Source organism: Manacus candei, unplaced genomic scaffold, assembly GCF_025592945.1.
Source record: "Manacus candei isolate 608988 ecotype Guabito, Panama unplaced genomic scaffold, ASM2559294v1 h1tg000089l, whole genome shotgun sequence".
Classification (NCBI taxonomy): Eukaryota; Metazoa; Chordata; class Aves; order Passeriformes; family Pipridae; genus Manacus; species Manacus candei.
This window is the reverse complement of record NW_026138137.1, coordinates 546,429-561,946: the sequence shown is the minus strand read 5'-3', so window position 1 is coordinate 561,946 and position 15,518 is coordinate 546,429. Positions and strand designations below refer to the sequence as shown.

The window sequence follows — 15,518 nt, the reverse complement described above, 5'->3', positions numbered from 1 at the left end:
CATGTATTAACACTTTTTCTTCAACACTACACAGCAGTACTATCTTATATATTTTTGGAACAGAATGCTCAATCAATACAGGCAGAATACAAGAACACTAGGTAAAAGCAAAAATAATTTGAAAAATATGATCTAGAAATCAAACTCATAGTGAAATGGAGTTTCCATCTTCCAGATGACCAGTATAACTCGAAGTGACTTAACTCATCTGACAAGATGGATTACAGCTGGCCCCTTATCTCTTGGCCTGCTTAGCAACATGAAAGGAAAAGAAAAACAATGCATTAATTGATGGTGGAGAACGTTTTTCTTCCTAATGGTTTCCAGCCAGAATTTTTGAGCTCGAGCCATTTCCCAAATAATGGCTAGCATTTGTGTACACATTATTTTCTTTCATGTGACAAGAAAATGTAATTTTTCTTTGAAAACATACTCATTAAGGAAGCAAACCCCTTCCCCCCCCCCGAAGTCTTTGCACCCCATTCATAAGTGTGACACAGTAAAATCACTTTAAGAGGAACCACAGATCCTTTGAAAACTCACACAGCAGAGACACAGCCGTGTGCCTACTCTCCAATGCCCTCTGTTAGATCTGGCCTACCCAGTATTTTAAGGTTTTTTGCAAAGCAACAACCATCAGAGATCTCAATCAGGTTGAGAGTTATTCTAGGAAACACCAAAAAAAAAATCAAAGAAACTAATGATTATCACAAATAATTGAAAGAAGCAGGCATCATTAATACAGTCACGATATTACATAGGTTGATTATATGCTCAGAAGTCACTTGGAAGTATTTATTTCCTCTGATAGAAGCTTTTCAGCTCAGTTTCACAGAGCCCTTTCAAGAAAAGGAAATGCACAAAGGGAGTTGCAAATGACTGTGTGGTAACTTCTCACCAGCCTCAGCGCTCCGGGAGATGCGAGTTTGACAGCGGGTGAAATGCAGCACGGGGAGGTGAGCAGCAGTGCATGCTGGCTGAGGCACCTGAAATTCCCTTGTCTACCACCAACATGCAGATCCTCAGAAGACAAATTCAACTGCAAAAGGGCTCGGAGAAAGTCTCCAGCCACTGCACGCTACGTCTATTAGAAGTAGAACACAAATACACAGCAAAAAGATAAAATCAAGACAGCGTGTCCTGTAGGTTTGTGCCACGCTGCCTGTGATGCCTTGGGTTAGAAAAATGCATCTGCTTGAACCTTGTTTTTCTTGCCCTTCATTGAGATATGGCTCAGACCACAGAGGACCAGCAGAGAGCACGATATCTCTCCAACACAGGGGCCCAAGCTGTTGCCAGAACAGAGACCATTTAGCACATGACCAGAAGAAATTATGATATTTTTTCTGTTACAGCAGGAACTGCTTGGTCTCCCTGCTTGGGCTGCACCCCAGGAGAGGCTTAGTTAAAAGAAATGGCAACTGCAATAGAGTTCCCTGCCTGAGACTAAAGCTGGAGCTCAGTTCTACAAGGAAACAGATACATTATGAATGTGCAGGCATGCAAAACTAATTCAAACCCACCCTGAAAGATGCTCCATCATAGAAGCAATCCCAGCAGTGCTGCCGTGACAAGCACTGCCCACCTGACCAGGCGAACGGGATGCTGAACACCTGTCACTTAGAGCAAACACAAGGCTGATGCCACACATCAATTCCTATTATTTTATTTATAACCCCAGTGCTGAGATGTGTTCTAGATATGTGTAGCAAGGTACACTTTCCTAGTCTCCTCCCACTGATGTATCAATCAAAGCTGGTAGTGCAGATTTTGGTGATCATCGATAATTATCACATAAGGCTGGAGACCACCCATGAGAAGAAGAAGCCATGAAGCCACCAAGTCTTCCATCCTATATGATCAAAAACTGGGAATTAAAAAAAAAAATATCTCTGCTGCAGTGGATCTCACAGATCTTACAGATTTCTGTAAGTTGGGAAGGCCTCAGAGAGTGTTGTATTTTTCAGGTGGTGGTAAGGTATCTAAGAAACACACTTATTCCTGTCAGCAGCTCTCTGAAATATTTAGAAGTTCATTTTCAAGAGTAATAAATATATTTCATAACCATCCCAAAGGAGCTTTTACTCTTCAATGAAGCTACTGTGCTTGGCATGGAAGCAGTGTGACATTTTTCCCCAAAGGCCTTGGAGTGATAAATGATAGCTAAAACGAATCTTTCTATTAGGCTTAACGCCGTTGCAGAAGACTTTAAGAAGTAAGGTTTGGATTAAAAAGTTCAAAAATTAAAAATCCTGAAATGTAAATATTAGAGTATTTGAAACAGAGACAACTGATACACATAGAGATTAAACAAATTTAAGGCAAACTCCCAGATATCTCTTTGTTATGAAAGAAGTGAGGGATCAGAAACAGCCTTTTACTGCCTTTCACACAATAAAATTCACTCTGAAGATGCACCATAAACTAAACTAACTTTTTTAAAATATTAACATATTTCATTGATATTAGAGTTGTATTCAGATATTGAAAGAGTTCAAATATCTTTCAGTGCACTCTAGAAACATGTTTGTTCTTGAATGAGCTTACCTGAGGTACACATAGAAAAAATAACAGTAAAATTATCAGCCTAAGGGGTTTGACATTTTTAGAATCTAGAAATGACAAGCTAATTTCCAAAATCTTAAGTTTAGGTCACCAAATTATGAAGGTTAAAAAAAAAATTAAATTGGATTATTTCTGTTGTGGTTTTGAAGTGTTAGCTATACATGCGAGCCATGTTTTCAGAAGTTTTAATGTAAAAATAATTTTATTGTGGTTTTAATGGAAACATGCAATCTCACAGTTTACCAGGCTGGCTAGGTGTTCCAAAACTTCACAGTTAACAGTTCTTGACAGCTTAGAGTGGAATTTAGCTACTTTCAAAAACTGCACTGACCCGTGACAACCTTATTGAGATGGCACTATCTACATCTTTCAAGTTCCTGTGAAAAAAGCCTGACCTATATGTGCTCTGAGCTGCATTATGGTCACTCTGACTAAACTTAGTTCTAGATCTGGAGTCTCACATTTTGTTAGAGAGTGAAGCCCTGGTTGCAGACTGTGGATGCCAGTCATTCCAAGGGGTGACAGCAGCTTGTGACAGCATCCAGTGTGAGGAAATTTGTGAGTTTACTGCCAGGTCTGCAGATGAGAATGAGGACTAAAGAGAAGTATGGGAATTAATCTTTTCAATGCCTTTTAAGTGAAAAAACAAGATACACAATGGTTGATTACCCTGGAAAAATGCACTTTTAAAAAACTTAATATATAATAATTTTCAAGCCTACACAAGAAATTCACAAGGGGCAAAAACTTCAGCTTAACTACTGTACTCACCAACATCCTGAGCTACAAATGGAGAATCGAACAATTGTCAAAAAAACATTACTTTTTAAAAAAACACACATCAGTTAAACAGAGCATTATATCATTACACACAGAGTACAAGTAATAACACATTTTTTTGTTCCCACTTGAGTAATATTAGAATATTAAGTCAGTGGCCCTAATATCCATTTGGATTCATTTCACGGGTATCCTTTCCACTCCCATTCCTAGCAAAACCCAGTAACTATGAAAATAACTGAAATCAAATGTTTTCTATTATCTAACCTGTAAACATCTGTCACACTGAAAGGCATTTTCACAGGTGATTGAATGAGGCAGGGGAGCAGTTAATCAGACACAGAGCATTTCACCACTTGGTCACTGGTTCCAGTCCAGACCCCAACTGATAGTGTGTGTTTAACGAAAAAAAATCAAAAACAAAACAGTAAAAACACTAAAACAACCCAAAGTTTCCAGCAGCTGTTCAGTAGTACTTATCATACTCCCTGGTAACAATAAACTATTTGTAAAATCTCCCTGTATAAAATGTGGCATTAAAATAAAACCTCGGCCAAAATTACTGACATTTCAGTCCAGACAAGATTATTCACATGTCTAAAGTCTCCTGTCTTGGAGAATGAACACCAAGACATGTTTCTTCCCAAATAGCCATAATTTTATACCCAGATACTGCTCAACTTCAGCCACATCCAGACTGTGGCTCTGGGCTGCATCTTTCTATCAGTTATAATCCGTATTTTCACATGATATACATCATGAGGGTCTAATGCTCACAGCCAACAACAGACTGCATTCATCTACAGTCAGACATGTGTCAAGTCCTACAAACTCTGTTTGCTGGCAAATCCTCATAAAACTGAACACCCCATGTCAGACTGGCTCTCCCAAGGCTCCGCTTGGCTGTGGGCTGACCCAGTCCCTGGCTCCCCACCCCGTGCCTGTCCTAACCAGTACACCAGTGATAACAGTTCCCTGTGGTTCCCAGCACCATCCAGAGCCCAACTACGAACGAACGTTTCTAAAAGCTGGGTCATCTTATATAAAGCATGGAATGGAAAATACACTTTAGTCACTGTTTGGAAATTCTGAGAGAGGTGAAGAGCACCTGAACACACCCAGGTAAGTAGGAGTACAGCCCATAAATTTCTGTCAGTGTTGTGGTTATAAGAAAAGGTAGGAAAAGTCTTATTCTAGGGCAGGGTTCCCATTACTCTCAGATGCAGATGGAGGTACCACGTACAGAAAACACCTGATACTTGACACTGAATTACTGCAATAACTATGCGGCATATGCAAGTCAAGTAACGTCAAGAATTGTGCCTGAGCACTGGTATCCCACAGAACCACCATGCACCTTATTTGGGGACACAACCAGAGGCAGCATTCACGTGCACAACCCCAGCACAACTTGGCAGCTGGTTTTTTGTTTGCTTGTTTGTTTGTTTTTCCCGGAGCACAGAATGACTAACTCAGCAGTCCCTGTTTGCAGAGTCTTATAACAGGGTTTGGAAGCGTGAACTGCGCATTTAGGTCATTTTTTTTTTAACCTGGGATTTCAAGGTAACATTTACCTGCCCTAAATACCAATTCCTTAGCATACTTTTAGCACAATTAGGTGATCAAGCAAAGCTATAGTCATGTTTTTCAGCCAAGCAGCCATTAAGTACTGGGAACAGCAGCATTAGCAGCTCGGAGTTTACTTTAGGGAACAAGGCTAAAATCTTTCTCCTGATCCATAAACAGTCCCATTGGAGAATATACAAAAAATCAGAGGGATATTAATATTAAATGAAACAAAAAAGATGTGACATAAAAAAGCAAAAAATTTCAAACAGAACACAAACTTGCTGAATGTGAAAGAAAAGGCAAGAAAGAGGAAAGCAGAAAGATCATCTAGAATTCCTTAAATAGAACCAGCGGCATTTTGAATAGTTACATTTTAATTAAGTTAGAAATAACTGGATGAAATTCCATGACCTGAGTAATACAAGAGAGTAGACTAGAGGATCCAAGGTTGCTTTCCAGCTTTAAGATCTAAGAACCTATGAACAGAAAAGGAAAGACACTTGCGTGGCAGCAATGGAGACAGAGCTATACAAAAGTTATTTCAGGCAGAGAAAACATACTGCCAAAAATAATAAGAAAATATGTCTGACATATGCATATACATGGTCTGTTCTCCACTACCCACATCAGTACTTACGTATTTAATGTACACTTTGGCAGGAAAAAAAAACAACAACACAAAAGGATACACTGCATCCCAAGGGAATGGCTTCACAGGTGGCCACAAACTTACACCACGTGAAACAGGAAAATCCTCAGCCATGCTGGGTCTTCAGCCCTGTCCAGAGCACAAATGGCAAGGGCACAGCCTACCAGTTCCTTGGACTTAAGGAGGTGTCTACCTCAGTAACCTCACCCCTGCTCCACCATGCACAGGGTGTGCAAGAGCCAGGCATCACCAAGGAAAGGGCTGGCCCAAGACCAAGTCGTTCCAGCTACTCACAGCTGCTGGACACCCTTAGGATTCAGGGACAGCTAGCACAGGTTGGGCAGCCAGCATTTCTCAATAAACAAAGAAACATGTAAAGGACAAGACAAAAATCAAGATTTGAAAAATATCGTGGTCAGCAGCAATCAGCTTTGTTGTGTTACACCAAGGAGAAAGAAGCACAGGACGCTCTTCTGGAGAGTTTGGACATGAAAATTGCTACACAAGTATGAACTGTCACTGCTGGATACCTTCAACTCGGTATTTTACCACACATTATGAGCAAAAGAAATACTGCATGCAAAGCAGTGCTTACAAAGCTGTATTGTTGCTGGCTTTAGTGACAGCCACATCAGGCGTATTCGTACAGCAAAGACTCGGGCTTTTTGGAGAGCGTGCTCCAGCCCCCACAGAGCTGCTCCTGCAGAGCTAACACTGAAGAAGACCCTACATCATGAGGAACTGCACTCCAAGGGCTCTGCCCAAATCAGTTTCCACAGTACAACCACAGTGGTAGGAAAACCGACTTGCTTTCACCAAAGAGCTCTGATTCCCTCCAGATAACCTACCTCCTTAAGGAATCTCTAGCACCAAGTCCTCCTCCCTGAGGCTCCTGCTATTTCCTACATCAACCACCAAGTACAAGTCTCTGGGTGCAAGAGACTGTCCTAAATAGCCTGTCCTAAATAAGAAGCAAGTGCAGTGCTTCAGAAATTGCCCAAAATACACAATAAAATGACCACAGCATTTTATTAAATCAAATATTTAAGGTTATTATTGTGCTGAGGAGCATATATGCACTGTAGAGCATTTAAAAACAAGTACCACAGAAGCCATTGCCTATGCTGTGCCTACATGGATGAATATATGCAAAAGCCTGCGACTCATGAAGGTACAGTCATAGGAAAAAAAGGAAACGGAACAGAACCAGGAACCAAACTCCTACATATTTGCCTTTTTCAGCTAATCTTGCCAATAATAGCTCAATTGTTTCCTTACAGAGAACTGCAGGGAGAGTTAATTATCAAAGTAAAACTTGATGTTTTTAAGGCTGAGGGAAAAAAATGAAACCACCTTCCTGTATTTCCTAGCCTTTAGCACAAGGACTGTACTCAGAAACTGAGATCTCAAATTTAACATTTCGTGTCGCTGGAGATTTTAAAGCTATCACTCTCCTTTTTTCTTCTTCCCAGATCACCCACCATCACCACAGCACACCAGCTCCCAAGAAATGAAATCAGTAATTTCTGAACTGCTGACATAAATTTTCGTACAGTATGAGGGGATCAGTGAAGTCAAAAATGAAGCCTTGACTCTCCAATGTCTGTTTGGAAATCAAAGTGCCATTCATGGACAACTGGTCTTATATCTTGGTCTCCATTCCCCTCCTAACTCCAGCACTCACAGAACTCTCAAGTCATCTTGCATTCAGATTATGTATTTCAGTACTTCAGATGGTGGAATAAAAATATGCAACCATAACTTCAGTTTCACATTTGGAGTGTGACGGCAAAAGCTCCGAGACACTCAGTATAGTGACCTGTTATGGTACTGTTAGTCTGTAATAACCACAGTAAGACCCAGACCACATCAGACTTCAGACAACTCTGAAATAAAATAAGAATAAAAAGGTTTTTTCTCCTTTGATTCTACATGTAAGATCATTAAGCCATAAAACCTGTAGAGCTGGGAAACCAGCATTACTATACACTTGCAAATTCAAGAAAGTAGATGGGGCTCTGAGGCTAAGCTGTATTTAATTTCTGCCCACCTGTCACTAGCTCTGGTGTGATATGTCATACTGAATAAAAAAAAAAGATAGCAGACTTATACTTTCTTTCTGTTGAACAGGAAAAAATCTTTCCCATGTTCTTGAGTACCTCATCTATGAAAATGCACAAGTAAACAGTAAAATAATTATAACTAACAGCGGTAGTCTCATTTATTTATGATGAATAAAACATGATGAATAGCTGTCATAAAAAAAGACAGAGATCTAATCTCCTAAGACACACAAGTGCATTTCCTGTTCATGTCAGGAAGAATAAATGGCCCTGTTCGAAGCCCAATGAATTTACTAGGGTTTAAGTGCCTCTGTCATATAAAAAAAAATACTTAAGATTACATGTTTCACATACAAAATGAAGGAGAGGAAAGGGAAAGATGAATGAGTAATAGCAGAAAACATGAGAAATATTCATTAAATTCAAATTCAGAATTATACTCCCTTTCTTCTAAGTTTTCAGGATCAGTGAAAAAAATCAATATCCCTAACCCCACAGGAAAACTGCTTAGAGCAGGGTGTTCCTGCTGAAAAAAAAAATTATTCTGAAATAGATTTCTATTAATCTGCTTTCAGCAAACAGAAAATTCAATGGACTTGAGGAGCTGCTTGTATCCTAAATTTTGTGCTTTTTACCAGTCTTAACCTGCTATTTGTTTCCTTGATGGTTCAGTGTAGAATCAAACAACAACACACACACACAAAACTATAGAATGGGCAACAACTGTTTGCTTGCAGGACACACATTACTATTTCCATGCAATTGGACAACAGCAAATTACTGCATTTGGGAAATACAAACAGATGTTTAGCCTGCAAAGTACTTGAATATTCTTCTACACTGTTCAGCTTTGCTAGACCTCATGTGAAACCTGGTGATCAGCTCTAGGCAGTATATGCTATCTCAGCACCTCCTAAGACAGTCTGGAGTTACTCAACAAGGAATGGAAGAGTTCTAGAAAGTTTCATCTGTGCCCTGTTTAGTGTCCAGGTAAAGTCCTTATAAATGACCCAAACAAGATATATGCAGCTGATTCCAGACAAGAGCAAGGAACAGACTGGACAGTCTCTCTAGGTCAATCCAAAACCTGTTTCCTAAGAACATTAACAGTAAAGTTCCTTTCTGCAATCCAAAGTGAAATGCTTTTGACCTGGGGACTATAAACCTCAATAGACCCCATTTTCTAGTACTACCATAAATTCCACACTGCACCACACCAGCCCAAGGATCTCAGCAATGCACTTGCACGGCAAGCAGTTGCCAAAGCCCAACTTCCCAAAATGAGGAGTTACCATATTGTGCATGAGATAAAGTACAGAACTGCAAAGACAAACGGTGACAGCTCCGGTAACATTTTAGATCCCTGTAAGAAGTGAGATGATTGCTGACATCTGAACATATTCTGACAAGCAGTTCCACTCGAGAAAATGGAAGGCTTTATTTTAATATATTCGAGGCGGGGGGGAGAAAGAACTATCTTTAAATTCACAGTTAGCAAAGTCCCACTTTATTCATGAAGGTTAGCCAAAGGAAAACCAATCTCATGGTCTTAACAGTGTGCTGATGTTCAGAAAAGGAGATATGAGAAAACACCTTTTCTTAATAGACGTGCTGTGCATGTGGCATCCAGATTACTTCTGGTTGCTTTAGGGATTAAAATTACTTTTCTCCTCATTTGCAGCTCTTTGCAATGCAAAGTCCAACACAAACTGAAGCAGGAACTAGACTGTTTCTGGGTCATACACCATTAGACCAGTGAAACTTCAGTTGTGGAGCTGCTATTCCTGGTCGGAGTGTGTGAGCCACAAAAAACATGGCCTGACATTCAGTTTATAGGGTTGGCACTCCGGCATCTGGAGACAGGGCAAATTTTTCATAGATGATGCATTATTTCAGCAAGAAGTCTTTAAAAGGCTTTGAATAAGGAATGCCACTTTCAAAGAACCAGTATTCAGATTTTTGTCAAATATTAGGCATTATTATTCCTTTAACCTACGCATTTTCACAATCTTATGTTCAATTTGTAGAAATGAGCAACCAAGAAAGCACACTGGCCAAACTGCTCTGTTTTGAGAATAAACCAATAACTGTTAAAATAAGAAACTAAATGCACAGCTCTCTAGACACTGGCCTGCAGTACACAGTTCTGTGAAACTAATCTGCTACATGAACGAAATACTTTACCAGGTAATTAAACTTCTTACTCTGCACTAGGAAAAAGGGACTTGGGAAGAAATCAAATCTGAACTGATGTCTGCAGGGATGTTTTCAAATGCATAGTTTCTGTAGAAAATTTACGTACTTATTACACTTACAAAGGCTTGTAATTTCCTTAAGGATTTGAAATGTTATTTCCTCTATTGGTTCTAGTTTCCATTATTTTTGACTGCTCCATGAGAATAAACAGGTGACTTTGTTCATTGCTTCAGCCATGTGACACCATTAGACTGAGCAAAATTAACAAAACACAATAGATTTAACAAGCAAGAAAGAACACAGGAACTGGTTTTAATTGGGATCACTACATTCTGCAGAACTGAAGGAAGGCTATAATATAAGAAATGGCTTGAGAGGAAAGTACAAAGGAGTCAGGATCTGGCAGGCAAATGTGATACACATGTGGTGAGGCAGCCTGTCATCCATCTTCCTAGGAAATCTCTTTGTTGTAGATGTCCAACTTGGAGGAGCGTGCAAGAAGAAATTGGTGCCCTTTTAACAAAAAATACTGATGTCCATAAAATCCAAGGAGATTCAGGGACCAGCCCTGAAAACAGGGATGTTCTTGGTTGTCAGGGTAACGTGATCACCCCAGACAACACAGACGTCAGCAGGAATCTGCAGCACACACTGGGTACCCAAGAATATGAGTCTTCCTGCTTTCCTTTTGTAATTAAGCCACAAAGGGATATAGGTAATTGTTGCTAAGGTGGGGCTCAGTCTTTCACTCTGTGTTAGGGGTCCAAGAAAACCAAGAAACTGGCTGATGCTTAGAAAAACAGTCTTTAGTGGTGTTACCCATCCAACCTTCCAACATAAATAAAAAGAATCAACAGATAGCAGAAAAACAAAGTGAAGCATAAGGGAGGTTCCTCTTGTTTAATGTTGCAGTGTCCAACAAACATGATAAGATCCAGTGATACACAAAATACTATTATTTTCTTGAGGGTAACAGTCATGTAGCTTTCCTTTCATTAGATCAGACACCTGTTGTGCACAATCTTCTAAGAAGTTAACGAACAGTTTTCCAAGTCTCCAAGACATTCATAGTCTGCAGTTTGATCTCTTGAAAACTACATTGCCTTCTCCATCAAACCAACAGACTTCAAATTACCACTCAGCTGCAAATATACAAAGATTTAAATATGCAACAGAATAAATGACCAGATGACCAAGTCTTGCTTGTATGCCTTGTTAATTATCCCATAAAACAGATAAAGTCAAGTCATATGGCTGACAAAGGCAAAAATGTGCAAATTCTAAAGATTTTTTACTACTGAAAGTAGGTACATCTCCTAACAGTCGCCGATCCCCCAGCATTGCCCACGTGTGCTCAGAGATCACTGTTCTATTGCAGTTTACACACTTGGTATTTTGGACAGACTGTTGTGGTTTAACCTGGCAGGTAGTTAAAGATCACTCAGACTCTCATTCACTTTCTCTTCCAGCAGGATGGGGGAAAGAACTGGGGGAAAAAAAAAAGTGAAATCTGTGTGTTGAGATAAAGACAATTTAACAGGACAGGAATTGAAGTAATAATAATAGCAGCACCAGTAGTAGTAATAATAACAACAGAATATACAAAACAAGAGATGCACAATGCAATTGTTGACTGATGCCCAGTCAGATCCCAAGCACAGCCCCCAGTCAGCTTTTCCCCTAGTTTTTACACTAAGCATGGCCCCAAATGATGTGTGATACCCCTCTGGTCAGGTGGGGTCAGCTGTCCCAGCTGTTTCCCCTCCCAGCCCCTTGTGCACCCCCAGCCTTCTCACTGGAGGCTGGGGTGAGAAGCAGAAAAGACCTTGGCGCTGTGTAAACACTGCTCAATAACAACTAAAACATCAGTGTGTTATCAACATTATTCTCCTACCAGATCCCAAACACAGCACTGTAGGAACTACTAGGAAGAAAATTAACTACATCTCAGCTGAAACCAGGACACTCTGAAAACATTTTCAGAAAGTTATCTAGCAGAAAATAATTCCCATGTAGTAGAAAACATTAAATACTCTGAATTTGGAATATTAAAGTTGACAAGAACTGCCTTGTGGGGTTTTAATCTTACTCTATGTCACCACTGTTGTTTTCTTTGAAGACTACCTTCCTAAAAAAAAAAAAAAGGATTTAAACCACTTTGTTTAAATCCCTCTAGAGGCTAGCTCTTCAGCACTATGGAGTGAATAAAAACATTCAGTCACCAAATGAGATACACATTAGCGGTTGTGCAGGAGAGAGAAATAATATTATCTAAAAAAAATTAACGTAAAACTAAGCTTATTTTTTCATTGTTCTGATAGAAAAAGACAATTTATACTCAGAAAGGATTAATGGAAGAGGGAGATTTTTAAAAAATAAATGAAGGAATGCCTCAGGAATAAGGATGAAAAACATCACTCATATTTTCAGAATAGCAAAATGTACAACCAGTGTAGGTTAACATCTATTCTTCTACTCCCAACCATGACTGGGACCTCTTTGCAGCCAATTTTGCAACACAGCCTTTCCCCAGCTGGTGAAAGATCCTGTTTCTTCATTCCTGAAGTCCAAAAAAATTAACCGTGCTTGCCTTTCCCTCTTTCCTCCTTGAACTCACAAGCTGGCAGCTTTGTATTTAGGGCTAATAGGTCAGATGCAACAAATGAAAGTCTTTCCACAACAGTTTCACAGTCAATACAAGACTCCAGTGAGCTTTCTTTCTTCTACTTGAAACTGAGTTGGTGTTGCTAGCACAAATATTTACTTTATATCCATAAACACACGTACACCTTCCCACACACACCCTTGTGACCATTATGTAGCTACACAGCTCATATTACCCATCTACAAATAAAGAATTTTTTCAAGTTGTAACTTGAAATGTCTATTAGCAGATGTAGGAAACCAATGACCTGAAACAGCAGCTGGCACTGAAGCTACCTAGAGAACAGCCATACCCTCAGTTAATATCTTGCTTTGCATAATTTACAGACGATGAACAATCTCCAGTTTGCTTCATCAATAAGGGATCGGCACTTTCCACATCTAGGCAGACAACGCCCCTTGTTCTCCCGGTGCCGTGCACATCCCTCCCTGCCTCAGCTCAGCACGTCCCCCCTCTCCGAGCCTCACACCCTCGAGCTGCTGGGGAAGTAATCCTGGGGGTTTCATTAGTGCTGCCGCAGGATTAAGCACTGAAGACTCAAGATAGCCACTAAACATCAACTGAGTTAACATACGAGTCAGGTAGCAAATGTAAGTTACAAATAATAACATTCTGTTTGTGTTTCACAGCGATCATCACATGCATTAAAGACAAGTAATAGAAGAAACAGCCTTAATATCTCTTTCTGCATGTTTCATATTAGAAAGCTTTCAAAATCTCGTGCAATTACTGCTCTACCCAGTGATCTGAAATACAAACCAAGCTCAGGCAAGGCCAAGCACATTTTGAATTAAGTTTAAAGTCTACATCAAATATGTCTCTAGAGTTGTTTAGGTGATAACAGATTATAATCTTTTTTTAATCATCATATTGTTTTCGATTCCACTTGACTAACATCAGACAGGAAAAGCAGCTCAACAACTTTCTTAGAAGAGCTCTGCCACCACCTGGCACAAGGCAGGTGGGAATTACAGACAGTATGAACAAGAGTTCAAGATGCCCCTAAAATAAAATGAAAGTAGAGCTGGATCTCAAAATCACTTCAGATTTTTGGCTGTCCTTCTGATTTCCTATCTGACATAAAAGTAGAACTTTGTCTCCATGCCTGGCTACACAAAATTAAATTACGCCAAAATTTTAGGGAGCTAGAAAATAATAAGACATTACATAGTCAGTTCTTCAAAGGAAAATAAAGGGGGTGGGGAGAGGGAGTGGGAAGAGTCAAAATCCAAAAAGGTTAATTCCTTAATTGGGAGTTTATCTGTGAGATGTATACATGTAGAAAACTTTATATGTGATCTCAACACGCATTTGTGAGCAAAGTCAGATATCACTCATCTCTTCCTGAACTCTTAGATACTTACTGAATTGCCAAATAAGAATGTACACGCTACAACAGAAATATACTGAACTCAATCAACCAGTAGACATATTTGAAGGAATCAAATGGTTATGAAGCTTATATACAGAGTCAGTGATATAATTATTTTTGTGACTGTTAATGTAAAATTCCCAGGCTTCACTTGAAGGCCTTATCTGAAATACCCTACTGCAGAATGACATCTGTTCATATCCTGGAAGAAAGTAAGTTTGGTAAGCTTGAACAAACATAACTCAGAACAGGAGTAGGCTAAATATATCTAATATTGGTTCAAAAAACATCTACAATCAAATCTTGATTTGCATCAGTCTTCACTAATTCGCTCATATGAAGCCAGATTCCTCTGCACAGTATAAGTAACTGTCCTTAACTACTACATTTATTATGCTTTCCATTAAAAAAATGACCCCTGGCACAAGCAGTGACCCTTCATTGTTTTGTTACTAGTTGCAGAAGGGGAAGAGCTGAAGAGCTGCAAGAAAAGCAGGGTCTGGCCACTGCTTGTAGTTTTAATTTTATTCCACAGCCTATAATACCTCCTTCTACACACCATTCTCTCATTCTCTCCCCTCCACTATGGACTTCACACCTTCCTGGTTTTGTTGATTCTTGAATGCTCAAGGTTTCTCCTTTTTTGTACTAAGACCTGAAGAGCTAGAAATTAATTATCAACCCTTTGTCTCTGTGACATGAGGTATTTTTACATATGCATTCCTGTACGTCTGTATGACACTGCAGGATCAAGGATGATCTCTGCCTCCCCCTTGTAAGCACAAAAGTAATCAATGCAAATACCTTAATAGTAATGTCATAGCCATTCATCATTCCTGATCCTAAAACTTAAGATCTCTGCTTTGAAGTGAGGATCAGTTAAATGACAGTATCACCCCCCTTTGTAATTATGTCCCTTTTATGGCAAGTTTTCTGGTATACAACAGCTGGTTTTATTACTATTAATGCCGCACGTTGACTACAAAAAATCTGACCTGAATGGGATAAAACCAAACCAGCTGTTTCATTCCCTTTCATCTATCCACATCTCAAAGGGGGCTTTGTGCACCATCGGTTTCCACCAAAGAGCTGAAAAAATCACGTGTCACAACAGGGGCCCGACGTATGTGGGTCATCTAATAACGGGCAACCCAGGGCCCCGGGACGGAAATCTCTGCCCAGCCGGTCCTCCCCCGCTTAATCTCACCACGATGAATTGGCACAGAGGAAAACAACGAGCACTCGCTCGCTCCACTTAATTTCTACAGTGAATAAATAAAGAAACGAGACAGTCAGCGTGCTCAGTCGTACAATCCGCCCTGAAAAGTCCACATGAGCAGCAGGGCTGGAGGAGAAAGGGTTTTAGTCCCCGGAATTAGAAGCACAGAACGCAAACACTACCTTAGATCCATTATGCTGTTTCTGCATAGAACATAGAAATAACTCTCTTTTTCTGCCGCAGCAAATGACTTCTCTCAGCCCTCTCCCTGACAGCCTCCTTAGTTACCCTGGTTTTGCATACCACACTTCTGTCACCAAAGGAGATACAACAGTACTGCCCACCAACTCAAGATGACAAAAGCTCGAACCCAGAACATTTTAATTACAGATCTCTTTTAATTTCAGTTGCAAAGAATAATAATTAGAGAGCGAAAGAAT

At 39.8% G+C, this 15,518-nt stretch overlaps 1 protein-coding gene across 5 annotated transcripts in view; it reads right to left on the bottom strand.

Annotated features, from left to right (window-relative positions):
- The window catches only part of DIP2C (disco interacting protein 2 homolog C), a 310,293-nt gene that overhangs the window by 210,315 nt on the left and 84,460 nt on the right, over positions 1 to 15,518 (bottom strand). The gene's annotated exons all lie outside the window — the stretch shown is intronic.